This window comes from Lissotriton helveticus, chromosome 8, assembly GCF_964261635.1.
Source record: "Lissotriton helveticus chromosome 8, aLisHel1.1, whole genome shotgun sequence".
NCBI classification, from domain to species: Eukaryota; Metazoa; Chordata; class Amphibia; order Caudata; family Salamandridae; genus Lissotriton; species Lissotriton helveticus.
Window position 1 is genome coordinate 1,210,634,623 of NC_136069.1, and position 15,773 is coordinate 1,210,650,395.

Sequence of the window (15,773 nt, forward strand, 5' to 3'; positions counted from 1 at the left end):
AAGCCGAAGAGGTATCGGCTGTCTGGGTGGATGGGGATGGAAAAGAATGCATTTTTGAGGTCAATGACAGTGAAGGTGGTGGCAGTAGAAGGAATCAAAGTCAGGATGGTGGTGATGTCCGAGACCACAGGGTACTGGGGTACCACCACTTTGTTGATCTCTCGAAGGTCAATGATAAAACGGTATGCTTTCTCATCTCCCTCTCCCTGTTTCTTGATGATGGGCAAGATAGGGCTGTTGCAAACGTTGCTAACTACTTCCTCCACCACTGCGGCGTCGACTAGCGACTGAATAATTTTTACCAATGCCTTCTCGCCCTCGGGCGATATCCGATATTGTGGAAGTTTTGGGAGAGTTGCGTCTGGTCGGACAGTAATGTGCACTGGGTCGATCAACATGCGCCCTACGTCCGAATCCGTCTTGGCCCATAGATATGGAGGCAGAGTGTCAAGCAGGGATGTGTCAGTGTCGGTGATGGAAAACATGCGTCGGGGAGGGCAATGTCTAAGCAGGACAGGGTTGTCGTAAAGAAAAACTCGAACTCCGTCTTGAGAACATCTAATCGTCGCTCGGAAGTGTTTCAATAGGTCAAGTCCCATAATGGCGTCAGGGCTATTGGAGGAAAGCAAAAACGTGGTGTCAGTGGTGTTGTTTTCTACGTCAAAGAGGATCGGGGCAGACAAAGGGTTAGTGGAGGGCGTTCCATCGAAACCTGTCGATGTTATAAGTGAGCCAGACAAGGGTGCCCCCGGAATCAGTCGTTTAGATAACGCACTACGTGTTGCGCCAGTGTCTACCAGAAATGGAGACTTGGTACCCAGGACCTTAGCAGTGACGTAAGGGCCTTGCTGGTCAACATAGAGCTCGACTGGATCCCTCCCTTGCCCTTGGCAGTCCTATGCAAAGTTGTGGGTGTCATCATAGTCAGATTGCTGGTATTGGTTCTGCCTGGGTCGATCAAATGTATTTGGTCTACCTGATCTGTCGTTAGTCGTGTCATTTGGGGGCCCTCGCTGTTGTCCCTTATTTCTCGGCCCATTTGCTATGTCCTTGGGGTCTTTGTTTCTGACCATGTCCAGAAGAACTGGGCACTGGGATTTCCAATGGCCAGTCCCTTTACAGAAAGCACACTGGTCCTCTCTAATGTCTGTACGTCCACTGTGGGGAGTCGAAGTACGGTCTTGGGACTTAGGGGCGTTCGTCTGATAGTTTCCCCGGTATTGGTCTCGTCCTATAGTCACCCCTTGCAGCTGGGCTATCATCACCCTCTCTTTCAAATCCTTCTTCTTTCTCTCGGTTGCCCTATCGTTTTCATTTTTCTGATGTTCATAATATTGGGCCATCTGGAGGATAGCCGTAGGTTTGGAGGCTGCCCAACTACTCTCGCTAGCCTGCAGTTTCTGGGAGACCTCGGATGACAGACCCTTAACATAATTCTGGACAAACAGATGGTGTCCGGTTGCAGTGGTCATGTCCTGGCCGCTGTAATCGGAGAACACTGTTTCGAACCGAGAGAAGTATTCCGATACATCCTCCTGGGGTTTCTGGCGACAGGCCGTTACTATCGACCAGTCCACTTTCTTTTCTGGAATCAGGGTTTTCAATTTCTGTACGATTTTATCTGGGAGGTCTAAAATGGATTTCAAAGGCTTTTGTCCCGGTCCTCGTTGTTTATCAATTTCCTCGAATTGTGTCCAGGTATGTCCGAGCAGCTCATGGTGGTCGACTTTCCGGATATGCTTCCACACATCAGCTGGTAGACATAACCCGAAAAACAAGTCGATGTCAGCCAGGGTCATAATCGTTGAACCTAGGGCTGTACCCAATTCAGTATAGAAGGCAGTGGGGTTTTTACGTAGGTCGGGTAGAGATTTCCGGAATGTCAGAATCTCTTGTCGGTCCCATGGCTGGTAGACCCAGTTGTACACTACTCTTCCTTTTGCATCTTGGTGGTTTGCATCATCGTGAGTCCCTGCACCTCGTGGAGGCACCCAGTAAGGGGCAGCCTCTCGTATTGGCATCATGGCGCTAGGTTGCTCAGTTTGTGGTTCGGTCGCCACGGATGTCGTGGGTTTAGTTCCCGATTCACGTTCAGTGAGGTGGCGGAAAACCTCAAGCGTACGCGTAAGGAGGTCCGTCACATCACACTCGCCCTCATCCCCGATATCGACCTTCCGGTACAGAGTCGCTAGGCTCTCGGGACCTTGGTCTCGATATCGGTCCTCGTATGCGTTCAAGACATGGTAACACAGTCGTACAGTAAAGTGTCGTCTGTGACTCCCTGTATATGATTTAAACATATCCGTGATGTACTCTTCACCTTCCTTCCTTTCTACCAGGGTTCTTACTATCTTGTCGATCCCTGTTCGCTCATCTTTGCTTAGTCTGTTTAGTCTTGCGGAACCGGTCCCTCGGGTCTCAGGGTCGCCCAACGTTGCCGTTTGCGGAGTATTTGGTACAAGAGGTTCGGCCGACACAGAGACCATGGGGGCCGAAGCTGTGGCACTACCCTCATTTGCACCTGGGGGTGGTGGGTGTTGTGCTAAGGGTTGGGAAGGGGCATATGGAGGGGGCATGTAGATGGTCGGAGGGCCTAACAGCAGATCATCGCTCGCTCGTTTTTGTCTCGAGGATAAATCAGGGTAGAGCATGGAGGGCGTTCTAACCGGGCACTGGCTTGATGTTTCCATTTCTAGTTTCTGTTTGGCTTTCTCTCTTTCCTTTATCTCTCCTTCTAGTTTCTGAGTAGCTAGGTGGGCTGCTTTTCGCAGCTCTTTTTCCAACCTACTCTCAATTTTCCTTTTACGTTGTTCAGTTTCTTTGCGCCACATGCCGAAACTATCAAGCATAGCGGGCGTCGTCTTATTTTTACCTAAGGCTGTTTCTAGCGCGTTTATTTTGTCATCATCGAAGGATCCTGTCAGTGGCCACTGACTTTCTCCATTCTTTTTCGTATATTTATGCCACAGTTTGTTATAGGCTATAGCGATCAATCCATGCTTCATGAACATGTCCTTATTAGGGGTGCCTTCCGGTGGAGCCGGATGGTTCATCTCTAATAAGCGGTCCGGGCTAAACAGGCTACCGATCAGTGGGGAGAAGACAGACATGACGGCTTGCAACGAGGCACAAAAAGTCAGCACTGCCTATCTTATCACTGTGTGCAAAGACTAGACAGAATATTTCTATTCTACGTTGTTTGCAAGCAGTGAATACCTCATGAACCAATATAAAAAATAAAAAAACAATTCAGTGGGGAGAATAAGTAGGCTCGCAAAGGTCTGCGTTACCTACCCTTTCACTATCTGTAAAAAGGGTGGGGAGAGGGGCTCTTTCCTGTTTGCAGACAGAGAATCTCCAGAAAAACAGTCTGTGAACAATAGTTCAGTTTCAAGTAATTAATCAGTGGGGGAGAAAGATAGGCACGACAGTTGTATTACCTATCCTCCACCGTTTGCAAAGGGAGAGCCTGTTGTTTCTCCGTTTGCAGACAGAGGATCTCCAAATAAATTAACAAAGAGTAATACCAGTATTTTCTAAACAATTCAAATAATCATTTCGCAATTCGTCGTGTTTACACGACCTTACCCGGACCGCATGGACAGTTTCTTGTCTTCCGAATCCAGCGCCCGATCGTCCTCTTTTCTTCGTAATCCTCGCGGCACTCCTGATGGTTCCCAGTCAGGACCGTAGATCACTCGAGAGAGGTCTGTTCGGAACCAGTGAAGTTCGGATGATCGGCTGTCAGACGAGGGTCTATCGGACAGGCGCGCTCCCGATCGTTGCAGTCGTTCACTCTGTCGTCAGGACCTCTCCCACTGGATCCACGAGTCACTGATGGGCCCCACGTTTGGGACGCCAATTGTTAAAGGTCAGGCTACCAACCGAATTAAAAGAACCTTAAGTATTGCCCGGCGGTGTCGCCTCTTAAACCCACAAGTTATTAACCAATGAAGAGGCAGGCGCTGGAGACTGGAAGGCAGGAAACAAGGTTTTTTTATTCTCTCCGGAGGAGAACACATCAGTTCGGACAGCAAGTATCGTCACGAGGTGCTCTAACCGCATCTCTGAGGCCTGGCCTCTTATACACAGGTTTATTGCTTTATTACATACAACACATTCTTGGCAATGCTTTGATGTACGGAGGGATATCCTCCGAATCTCCCCTTCAGGCCCGTTCCCACACACATTTACAGTTGAAGTCCTCACCCCGGTCACAACAGGTGATGACTACCGCGCAGCTGGACATTCCGCCGATTCATGGAATGTGGGGGTTTGGTCGGATCTCATAGGGTGAGGGCTTTGATCAACTCGGGGGTCCTTTGATGAGGGAAGCTTTCTACTGTACGGGGAGGGGCAAGGAACAGTATCGGCAGAGCTAGGTGTCGGCCTGGGAACGAGGAAGACAAACGGGCACACAGGAAAAAGGGGGTTTGCATCAAAGGGCCTGGGACCATGAAAGGAATGAAGGGAAGTGTCGTGCTGGGAACAGGATGGGGTTCCGAGGCAGAGCCGCGCTGAAGAGGGGTTTATGACCCAAGACATGTGAGAGCGGAGGGGGGGGGGGTTGTCAGCGAGGTCGGGAGAGAGAGAGAGAGAGACGCTGGCTATCAGCGAGGGGCAGGGAGGCCATGGTGCACAAAATGGCTGCCGCTTACGCGCACGAATGGGCCCAAGGAGAGCAAGATGGTGCCGATAACGTTGACATTTTCAGTCTAATCTTTAACACTTTCCCCCAACCTACGACCAAACTGCTTTTTTACACAAAATTAGACCTTACCAGAAGTGCTCCCAGACCCCTAAACCCACCCCAAATATCTAAAACACCCCGAAATAGCCCCCCAAAAACACGCAATACTATTACCATGCAGGCCGCCAATGTGAGCCAATGGCAAAAATGCACCTCAGAAACAGGGCCTAATTCCCCTTTCCTCTCAACCTACAACCAAACTGCTTTTTGACATAATATTAGACCTTCCCAGCAGAGCTCCCAGACCCCTAAACCCACTCCCAACAATCTAGAACACGCCCAAATAGCCTCCCAAAAACATTCAATGCAGCTACCTTGCAGGCTGCCAATGTAAGCCAATGGCAAAAATGCACCTCAGAAACAGGGCCTAATTCCCTTTTCCCCTCAACCTACGACCAAACTGCTTTTTTGACACTACATTAGACCTTCCCAGCAGGGCTACCAGACCCCTAAACCCATTCCCAAAAATCTAGAACACCCCCAAATAGCTTCCGAAAAACAGGCAAGGACCTAATACCCCTTTCCCCTCAACCTACAACCAAAGTGCTATTTTGAAAACACATTGGAGCTTCCCAGCAGTGCTTCCAGACCCCTAAACCCACTCCCAAGAATCTAGAACACCTTCAAATAGCTTCCCAAAAACACGCAATACTGCTACCATGCAGGACGCCAATGTAAGCCAATGGCAAAAATGCACAGCAGAAACAGAGCCTAATTCCCCTTTCCCCTCAACCTACGACCAAACTGCTTTTTGACACAAAATTAGACCTTCCCATCAGTGCTCCCAAACTCCTAAACCCACTCCCAAATATCTAAAACACCCTCAAATAGCTTCCTAAAAACATGCAATACAGCTACCTTGAAGGCCGCCAATGTAAGCCAATGGCAAAAATGCACCTCTGAAACAGGGCCTAATTCCCCTTTCCCCTCAACCTACGTACACACTGCTTTTTGACACAGAATTGGACCTTCCCAGCAGTGCTCCTAGACCCCTAAACCCACTCCCAGAAATATAGAACACCCCCAAATAGCTTCCCAAAAGCATGTAATACAGCTACCTTGCAGGCTGCTAATGTAAGCCAATGGCAAAAATGCACCTCAGAAACAGTGCCTAATTTCCCTTTCCTCTCAACCTACGGCCAAACTGCTTTTTGACACATTAGACCTTCCCAGCAGGGCTCCCAGACCCCTAAACCTATTTCCCAAAATTTAGAACACCCCCAAATAGCTCCCCAAAAACACGCAATACAGCTAACTTGCAAGCCGCCAAAGTAAGCCAATGGCAAAAATGCCCCCCAGAAACAGGGCCTAATTCCCCTTTCCACTCAACCTACGACCAAAGTGCTATTTTGACACAAAATTAGACCTTTCCAGTAGTGCTCAAGGACGCCTAATCCCACTCCCAAAAATGTATAACACCCACAAATAGCTTCCCAAAAACATGCAATACAGCTTCCTTGCAGGCCACCAATGTAAGCCAATGGCAAAAATGCACCTCAGAAAAAGGGCCTAATTCCCCTCAACCTACGACCAAACTGCTTTTTGACACTAAATTAGACCTTCCCAGCAGTGCTCCCAGACCCCTAAACCCACTCCCAAAAATCTAGAACACCCCAAATAGCTTCCCAAATACTCGCAATACAGCTACCTTGCAGGCCGCCAATGTAAGCCCAAGGCCAAAATGCACCTTAGAAACAGGGCCTAATTCTCCTTTCCCCTCAACCTACGACAAAACTGCTTTTTGAAAAAAAATTAGACCTTCCCAGTAGTGCTCCCAGATCCCCAAACCCACTCCCAAACTTCTAGAACACCCCCAAATAGCTTCCCAAAAACATGCAATACAGCTAACTTGCAGGCCGTCAATGTAATCCAAAGGCAAAAATGCACCTCAGAAACAGGGCCTAATTCCCCTTTCCCCTCAACCTATGACCAAACTGCTTTTTGATACAAAATTAGACCTTTCCAGAAGTACTCCCAGATCCCTAAACCCACCCCAAAAATCTAGAACAACCCCAAATAGCCCCCCAAAAACATGCAATACTGCTTCCATGCAGGCCGCCAATGTAAGCCAATGGCAAAAAATGCACCTCAGAAACAGGGCTTATTTCCCCTTTCCCCTCAACCTACGACCAATCAGCTTTTTGACACAAAATTAGTATTTCCCAGCAGTGCTCCCAGACCCCTAAACCCACTCCCAAAAATCTAGAACACCCCCAAATAGCTTCCCAAAAACATACAATACAGCTACCTTGCAGGCCGCCGATGTAAGCCAATGGCAAAAATGCACCTCAGAAACAGGGCCTAATTCCCCTTTTCCTTCAACCCACGACCAAACTGCTTTTTGACACTACCTTAGACCTTCCCAGCAGGGCTCCCAGATCCCTAAACCCATTCCCAAAAATCTAGAACACCCCCAAATAGCTTCCCAAAAACATGCAATACAGCTACCTTGCAGGCCGCTAATGTAAGCAAAAGGCAAAAATGCACCTCTGAAACAGGGCCTCATTCCCCTTTCCCCTCAAACTACGACCACACTGCTTTTTGACACGTAATTCTTCCCAGCAGTGCTCCCAGACCCCTAAACCCACTCCCAAAAATCTGGAACACTCCCCAAATAGCTTCCCAAAAACATGCAATACAGCTACCTTGCAGGCCGCCAATGTAAGCCATTGGCAAACATGCACCTCAGAAACAGGGCTAATTCCCCTTTCCACTCAACCTATGACCAAACTGCTTTTTGACACAAAATTAGATCTTCCCAGCAGTGCTCCCAGACCCCTAAACCCACTCCCAAAAATCTAGAAAACCCCCAAATAGCTGCCCAAAAACATGCAATACAGCTACCTTGCAGGCCGCTAATGTAAGCAAAAGGCAAAAATGCACCTCTGAAACAGGGCCTCATTCCCCTTTCCCCTCAAACTACGACCACACTGCTTTTTGACACAAAATTAGACCTTCCCAGCAGTGCTCCCAGACCCCTAAACTCACTCCAAAAAATCTAGAACACCCCCAAATAGGTTCCCAAAACATGCAATACAGCTACCTTGCAGGCCGCCAATGTAAGCCAATGGCAAAAATGCACCTCAGCAACAGGGCCTAATTCCCATTTCCCCTCAACCTACGACCAAACTGATTTTTGACACAATATTACACCTTCCCAGCAGTTCTCCCTGATCCCTAAACCCACTCCCGAAAATCTAAAACAACCCCAAATAGCTTCCCAAAAACATGCAATACAGCTACCTTGCAGGCCGCCAATGTAAGCCAATGGCAAAAATGGACCTCAGAAACAGGGCCTACTTCCCCTTTCCCCTCAATCTACGAACAAACTGCTTTTTGACACAACATTAGACCTTCCCAGCAGTGCTCCAAGACCCCTAAACCCACTCCCAAAGATCTAGAACACCCCTAAATATCTTCCCAAAAACATGCAATACAGCTACCTTTCAGGCAGCCAATGTAAGCCAATGGGAAAAATGCACCTCAGAAACAGGGCCTAATTCCCCTTTCCCCTCAACCTATGACCAAACTGCTTTTTGACACCAAATTAGACCTTCCCAGCAGTGCTCCCAGACCACTAAAACCACTCCCAAAAATTGAGAACACATCCAAAAAGCTTCCCAAAAACATGCACTACAGATACGTTGCAGGCCGCAAATGTAAACCAATGGCAAAAATGCACCCCATAAACAGGGCCTATTTCCCCTTTCCCTCAACCTACGCCCAAACTGCTTTTTGACACAAAATTAGACCTTCCCAGCAGTGCTCCCAGACCCCTAAACCCACTTCTAAAAATCTAGAACACCCCCAAAAAGCTTCCCAAAAACATGCAACACAGCTACCTTGCAGGCTGCCAATGTAAGCCAATGGCAAAAATGCACCTCAGAAACAGGGCCTAATTCCCCTTTCCCCTCAACCTACGACCAAACTGCTTTTTGACACAAAATTAGACCTTCCCAGAAGTGCTCCCAGACCCCTAAACCCACCCCAAAAATATAGAACACCCCAAATAGCCCCCAAAAATACGCAATACTGCTACCATGCATGCCGTCAATGTAAGCCAATAGAAAAAATGCGCCTCAGAAACAGGGCCTAATTCCCCTTTCTCCTCAACCTACGACCAAACTGCTTTTTGACACAAAATTAGACCTTCCCAGCAGTTCTCCCCGACCCCTAAACCCACTCTCAAAAATCAAGAACAACCCCAAATAGCTTCCCAAAAACAAGCAATACAGCTATCTTGCAGGCCGCCAATGTAAGCCAATGGCAAAAATGCACCTCAGCAACATGGCCTAATTCCCCTTTCCCCTCAACCTACGACCAAACTGCTTTTTGACACAAAATTAGACCTTCCGATCAGTGCTCGCAGATCCCTAAAATCACTCCCAAACATCTAGAACACCCCCAAATAGCTTCCCAAAAACATGTAATACAGCTACCTTGCAGGCCGCAAATGTAAGCCAATGGCAAAAATGCACCTCATAAGCAGGGCCTAATTCTCCTTTCCCCTCAACCTTTGACCAAACTGTTTTTACACAAAATTAGACCTTCCCAGCAGTGCTCCAAGACCCCTAAACTCACTCCAAAACATCTAGAACACCCCCAAATAGCGCCCCAAAAACATGCAATACAGCTACCTTGCAAGCCGACAATGTAAGTCAATGTCAAAAATCCACCTCAGAAACAGGGCCTAATTCCCCTTTCCCCTCAACCTACGACCAAACTGCTTTTTGACACAAAATTAGACCTTCCCAGAAGTACTCCCAGACCCCTAAACCCACTCCTATGAATCTAGAACACCCCCAAATAGGGTCCAAAAAACATCCAATACAGCTACCTTGCAGGCCGCCAATGTAATCCAATGGCAAAAATGCACAGAGGAAACAGGGTCTAATTCCCCTTTCCCCTCAACCTACGATCACACTGCTTTTTGACACAAAATTAGACCTTCCCAGCAGTGCTCCCAGACCCCTAAACCCACTCCCAAATTTCGAAAACACCCCCAAATAGCTTCCCAAATACATGCAATTTAGCTACCTTGCAGGCCGCCAATATACGCCAATGGCAAAAATGCACCTCAGAAACAGGGCCTAATTCCCCTGTCCCCTCAACCTACGACCAAACTGCTTTTTGACACATTAGACCTTTCTAGCAGTTCTCCCCGACCCCTAAACCCACTCTCAAAAATCAAGAACACCCCCAAATAGCTTCCCAAAAACATACAATACAGCTACCTTGCAGGCCGCCGATGTAAGCCAATGGCAAAAATGCACCTCAGAAACAGGGCCTAATTCCCCTTTTCCTTCAACCCACGACCAAACTGCTTTTTGACACAAAATTAGACCTTTTCAGTAGTACTCCCAGATCCCTAAACCCACCCTAAAAATCTAGAACAACCCCAAATAGCCCCCCAAAAACTCGCAATACTGCTTCCATGCAGGCCGGCAATGTAAGCCAATGGCAAAAAATGCACCTCAGAAACAGGGCTTATTTCCCCTTTCCCCTCAACCTATGACCAATCAGCTTTTTGACATGAAATAAGTATTTCCCAGCAGTGCTCCAGACCGCTAAACCCACTCCCAAAAATCTAGAACACCCCCAAATAGCTTCCCAAAAACATGTAATACAGCTACCTTGCAGGCTGCCAATTTAAGCCAATGGCTAAAATGCACCTCAGAAACAGTGCCTAATTTCCCTTTCCTCTCAACCTATGGCCAAACTGCTTTTTGACACAACATTAGACCTTCCCAGCAGGGCTCCCAGACCCCTAAATCTATTTCCCAAAATTTAGAACACCCCCAAATAGCTTCCCAAAAACATGCAATACAGCTAACTTGCAAGCCGCCAAAGTAAGCCTATCGCAAAAATGCACCTCAGAAACAGGGCCTAATTCCCCTTTCCCCTCAACCTACGCTCAAAGTGCTATTTTGACACAAAATTAGACCTTTCCAGCAGTGCTCCCAGACCCCGAAAACCACTCCCAAAAATCTATAACACCCACAAATAGCTTCCCAAAAACATGCAATACAGCGTCCTTGCAGGCCACCAATGTAAGCCTATGGCAAAAATGCACCTCAGAAACAGGGCCTAATTCCCCTTTCCCCTCAACCTACGACCAATTTGCTTTCTGACAAAAAATTAGACCTTCCCAGCAGAGCTCCCAGACCCATAAACCCACTCCTAAAAATCTAGAACACCCAAAATAGCTTCCCAAAAACATGCAGTACAGCTACCTTGCAGGCGGCCAATGTTAGCCAATGGCAAAAATGCACCTTAGAAACAGGGCCTAATTCTCCTCTTCCCTCAACCCACGACCAAACTGCTTTTTGATACTACCTTAGACCTTCCCAGCAGTCTACCAGATCCCTAAACCCATTCCCAAAAATCTAGAACACCCACAAATAGCTTCCCAAAAACACGCACTACAGCTACCTTGCAGGGCGCCATTGTAATCCAATGACAAAAATGCACCTCAGAAACAGGGCCTAATTCCCCTTTCCCCTCAACCTACGACCAAACTACTTTTTGACACGTAATTAGACCTTCCCAGCAGTGCTCCCAGACCCCTAAACCCACTCCCAAAAATCTACAACTCCCCCAAATAGCTTCCCAAAAACATGCAATACAGCTACCTTGCAGACCGCCAATGTAAGCCAATGGCAAACATGCACCTCAGAAACAGGGCCTAATTCCCCTTTCCACTCAACCTATGACCAAACTGCTTTTTGACACAAAATTAGATCTTCCCAGCAGTGCTCCCAGACCCCTAAACCCACTCCCAAAAATCTAGAACACCCGCAAATAGCTTCCCGAAAACATGCAATCCAGCTACCTTGCAGGCCGTCAATGTAAGCCAATAGCACAAATGCACCTCAGAAAGAGGGCCCAATTCCCCTTTCCCCTCAACCTATGACCAAACTGCTTTTTGTCCCAAAATTAGACCTTCCCGGCAGTGCTCCCAGACTCCTAAACCCACTCGCAAAAATCTAGAACACCCCCAAATAGCTTCCCAAAAACATCCAATACAGCTACCTTGCAGGCCGCTAATGTAAGCCAAAGGCAAAAATGCACCTCTGAAACAGGGCCTCATTCCTCTTTCCCCTAAACCTACAGCCACACTGCTTTTTGACACAAAATTAGACCTTCCCAGCAGTGCTTCCAGACCCCTGAACCCACTCCCAAAAATCTAGAATACCTCCAAATAGCTTCCCAAAAACATGCAATACAGCTACCTTGCAGGCCGCCAAGGTAAGCAAATGGCAAAAATGCACCTCAGCAACAGGGCCTAATTCCCCTTTCCACTCAACCTACGACAAAACTGCTTTTTGAGACAAAATTAGACCTTCCGAGCAGTGCTCGCAGATACCTAAAACCACTCCCAAAGATCTAGAACACCCCCAAATAGCTTCCCAAAAACATGTAATACAGCTACCTTGCAGGCCGTCAATGTAAGCCAAATGCAAAAATGCACCTTAGACACAGGGCCTAATTCTACTTTTCCCTCAACCTACGACCAAACTGCTTTTTGTCCCAAAATTAGACCTTCCCGGCAGTGCTCCCAGACTCCTAAACCCACTCGCAAAAATCTAGAACACCCCCAAATAGCTTCCCAAAAACATCTAATACAGCTACCTTGCATGCCGCTAATGTAAGCCAAAGGCAAAAATGCACCTCTGAAACAGGGCCTCATTCCTCTTTCCCCTCAACCTACAGCCACACTGCTTTTTGACACAAAATTAGACCTGCCCAGCAGTGCTCCCAGACCCCTGAACCCACTCCCAAAAATCTAGAACACCTCCAAATAGCTTCCCAAAAACATGCAATACAGCTACCTTGCAGGCCGCCAAGGTAAGCCAATGGCAAAAATGCACCTCAGCAACAGGGCCTAATTCCCCTTTCCACTCAACCTACGACAAAACTGCTTTTTGAGACCAAATTAGACCTTCCGAGCAGTGCTCGCAGATCCCTGAAACCACTCCCAAAGATCTAGAACACCCCCAAATAGCTTCCCAAAAACATGTAATACAGCTACCTTGCAGGCCATCAATGTAAGCCAAATACAAAAATGCACCTCAGAAACAGGGCCTAATTCCCCTTTCCCCTCAACCTACAACCAATTTGCTTTCTGACAAAAAATTAGACCTTCCCAGCAGAGCTCCCAGACCCATAAACCCACTCCCAAAAATCTAGAACACCCCCAAATAGCTTCCCAAAAACATGCAGTACATCTACCTTGCAGGCCACTAATGTACGCCAATAGCAAAAATGCACCTCAGAAACAGGGCCTAATTCCCCTCTTCCCTCAACCCATGACCAAACTGCTTTTTGATACTACCTTAGACCTTCCCAGCAGTCTACCAGATCCCTAAACCCATTCCCAAAAATCTAGAACACCCCCAAATAGCTTCCCAAAAACACGCACTACAGCTACCTTGCAGGGCGCCATTGTAATCCAATGACAAAAATGCACCTCAGAAACAGGGCCTAATTCCCCTTTCCCCTCAACCTATGGCCAAACTGCTTTTTGACACAACATTAGACCTTCCCAGCAGGGCTCCCAGACCCCTAAATCTATTTCCCAAAATTTAGAACACCCCCAAATAGCTTCCCAAAAACATGCAATACAGCTAACTTGCAAGCCGCCAAAGTAAGCCAATCGCAAAAATGCACCTCAGAAACAGGGCCTAATTCCCCTTTCCCCTCAACCTACGCCCAAAGTGCTATTTTGACACAAAATTAGACCTTTCCAGCAGTGCTCCCACACCCCGAAAACTACTCCCAAAAATCTATAACACCCACAAATAGCTTCCCAAAAACATGCAAAAAAGCGTCCTTGCAGGCCACCAATGTAAGCCTATGGCAAAAATGCACCTCAGAAACAGGGCCTAATTCCCCTTTCCCCTCAACCTACGACCAATTTGCTTTCTGACAAAAAATTAGACCTTCCCAGCAGAGCTCCCAGACCCATAAACCCACTCCCAAAAATCTAGAACACCCCCAAATAGCTTCCCAAAAACATGCAGTACATCTACCTTGCAGGCCACCAATGTACGCCAATAGCAAAAATGCACCTCAGAAACAGGGCCTAATTCCCCTCTTCCCTCAACCCACGACCAAACTGCTTTTTGATACTACCTTAGACCTTCCCAGCAGTCTACCAGATCCCTAAACCCATTCCCAAAAATCTAGAACACCACCAAATAGCTTCCCAAAAACACGCACTACAGCTACCTTGCAGGGCGCCATTGTAATCCAATGACAAAAATGCACCTCAGAAACAGGGCCTAATTCCCCTTTCCCCTCAACCTACGACCAAACTGCTTTTTGACACGTAATTAGACCTTCCCAGCAGTGCTCCCAGACCCCTAAACCCACTCCCAAAAATCTACAACTCCCCCAAATAGCTTCCCAAAAACATGCAATACAGCTACCTTGCAGGCCGCCAATGTAAGCCAATGGCAAACATGCACCTCAGAAACAGGGCCTAATTCCCCTTTCCACTCAACCTATGACCAAACTGCTTTTTGACACAAAATTAGATCTTCCCAGCAGTGCTCCCAGACCCCTAAACCCACTCCCAAAAATCTAGAACACCCGCAAATAGCTTCCCGAAAACATGCAATCCAGCTACCTTGCAGGCCGTCAATGTAAGCCAATGGCACAAATGCACCTCAGAAAGAGGGCCCAATTCCCCTTTCCCCTCAACCTACGACCAAACTGCTTTTTGTCCCAAAATTAGACCTTCCCGGCAGTGCTCCCAGACTCCTAAACCCACTCGCAAAAATCTAGAACACCCCCAAATAGCTTCCCAAAAACATCCAATACAGCTACCTTGCAGGCCGCTAATGTAAGCCAAAGGCAAAAATGCACCTCTGAAACAGGGCCTCATTCCTCTTTCCCCTCAACCTACAGCCACACTGCTTTTTGACACAAAATTAGACCTTCCCAGCAGTGCTCGCAGACCCCTGAACCCACTCCCAAAAATCTAGAACACCCCCAAATAGCTTCCCAAAAACATGCAATACAGCTACCTTGCAGGCCGCCAAGGTAAGCCAATGGCAAAAATGCACCTCAGCAACAGGGCCTAATTCCCCTTTCCACTCAACCTACGACAAAACTGCTTTTTGAGACAAAATTAGACCTTCCGAGCAGTGCTCGCAGATACCTAAAACCACTCCCAAAGATCTAGAACACCCCCAAATAGCTTCCCAAAAACATGTAATACAGCTACCTTGCAGGCCGTCAATGTAAGCCAAATGCAAAAATGCACCTTAGACACAGGGCCTAATTCTACTTTTCCCTCAACCTACGACCAAACTGCTTTTTGTCCCAAAATTAGACCTTCCCGGCAGTGCTCCCAGACTCCTAAACCCACTCGCAAAAATCTGGAACACCCCCAAATAGCTTCCCAAAAACATCTAATACAGCTACCTTGCATGCCGCTAATGTAAGCCAAAGGCAAAAATGCACCTCTGAAACAGGGCCTCATTCCTCTTTCCCCTCAACCTACAGCCACACTGCTTTTTGACACAAAATTAGACCTTCCCAGCAGTGCTCCCAGACCCCTGAACCCACTCCCAAAAATCTAGAACACCTCCAAATAGCTTCCCAAAAACATGCAATACAGCTACCTTGCAGGCCGCCAAGGTAAGCCAATGGCAAAAATGCACCTCAGCAACAGGGCCTAATTCCCCTTTCCACTCAACCTACAACAAAACTGCTTTTTGAGACCAAATTAGACCTTCCGAGCAGTGCTCGCAGATCCCTGAAACCACTCCCAAAGATCTAGAACACCCACAAATAGCTTCCCAAAAACATGCAATACAGCTTCCTTGCAGGCCACCAATGTAAGCCAATGGCAAAAATGCACCTCAGAAACAGGGCCTAATTCCCCTCAACCTACGACCAAACTGCTTTTTGACACTAAATTACACCTTCCCAGCAGTGCTCCCAGACCCCTAAACCCACTCCCAAAAATCTAGAACACCCCCAAATAGCTTCCCAAATACTCGCAATACAGCTA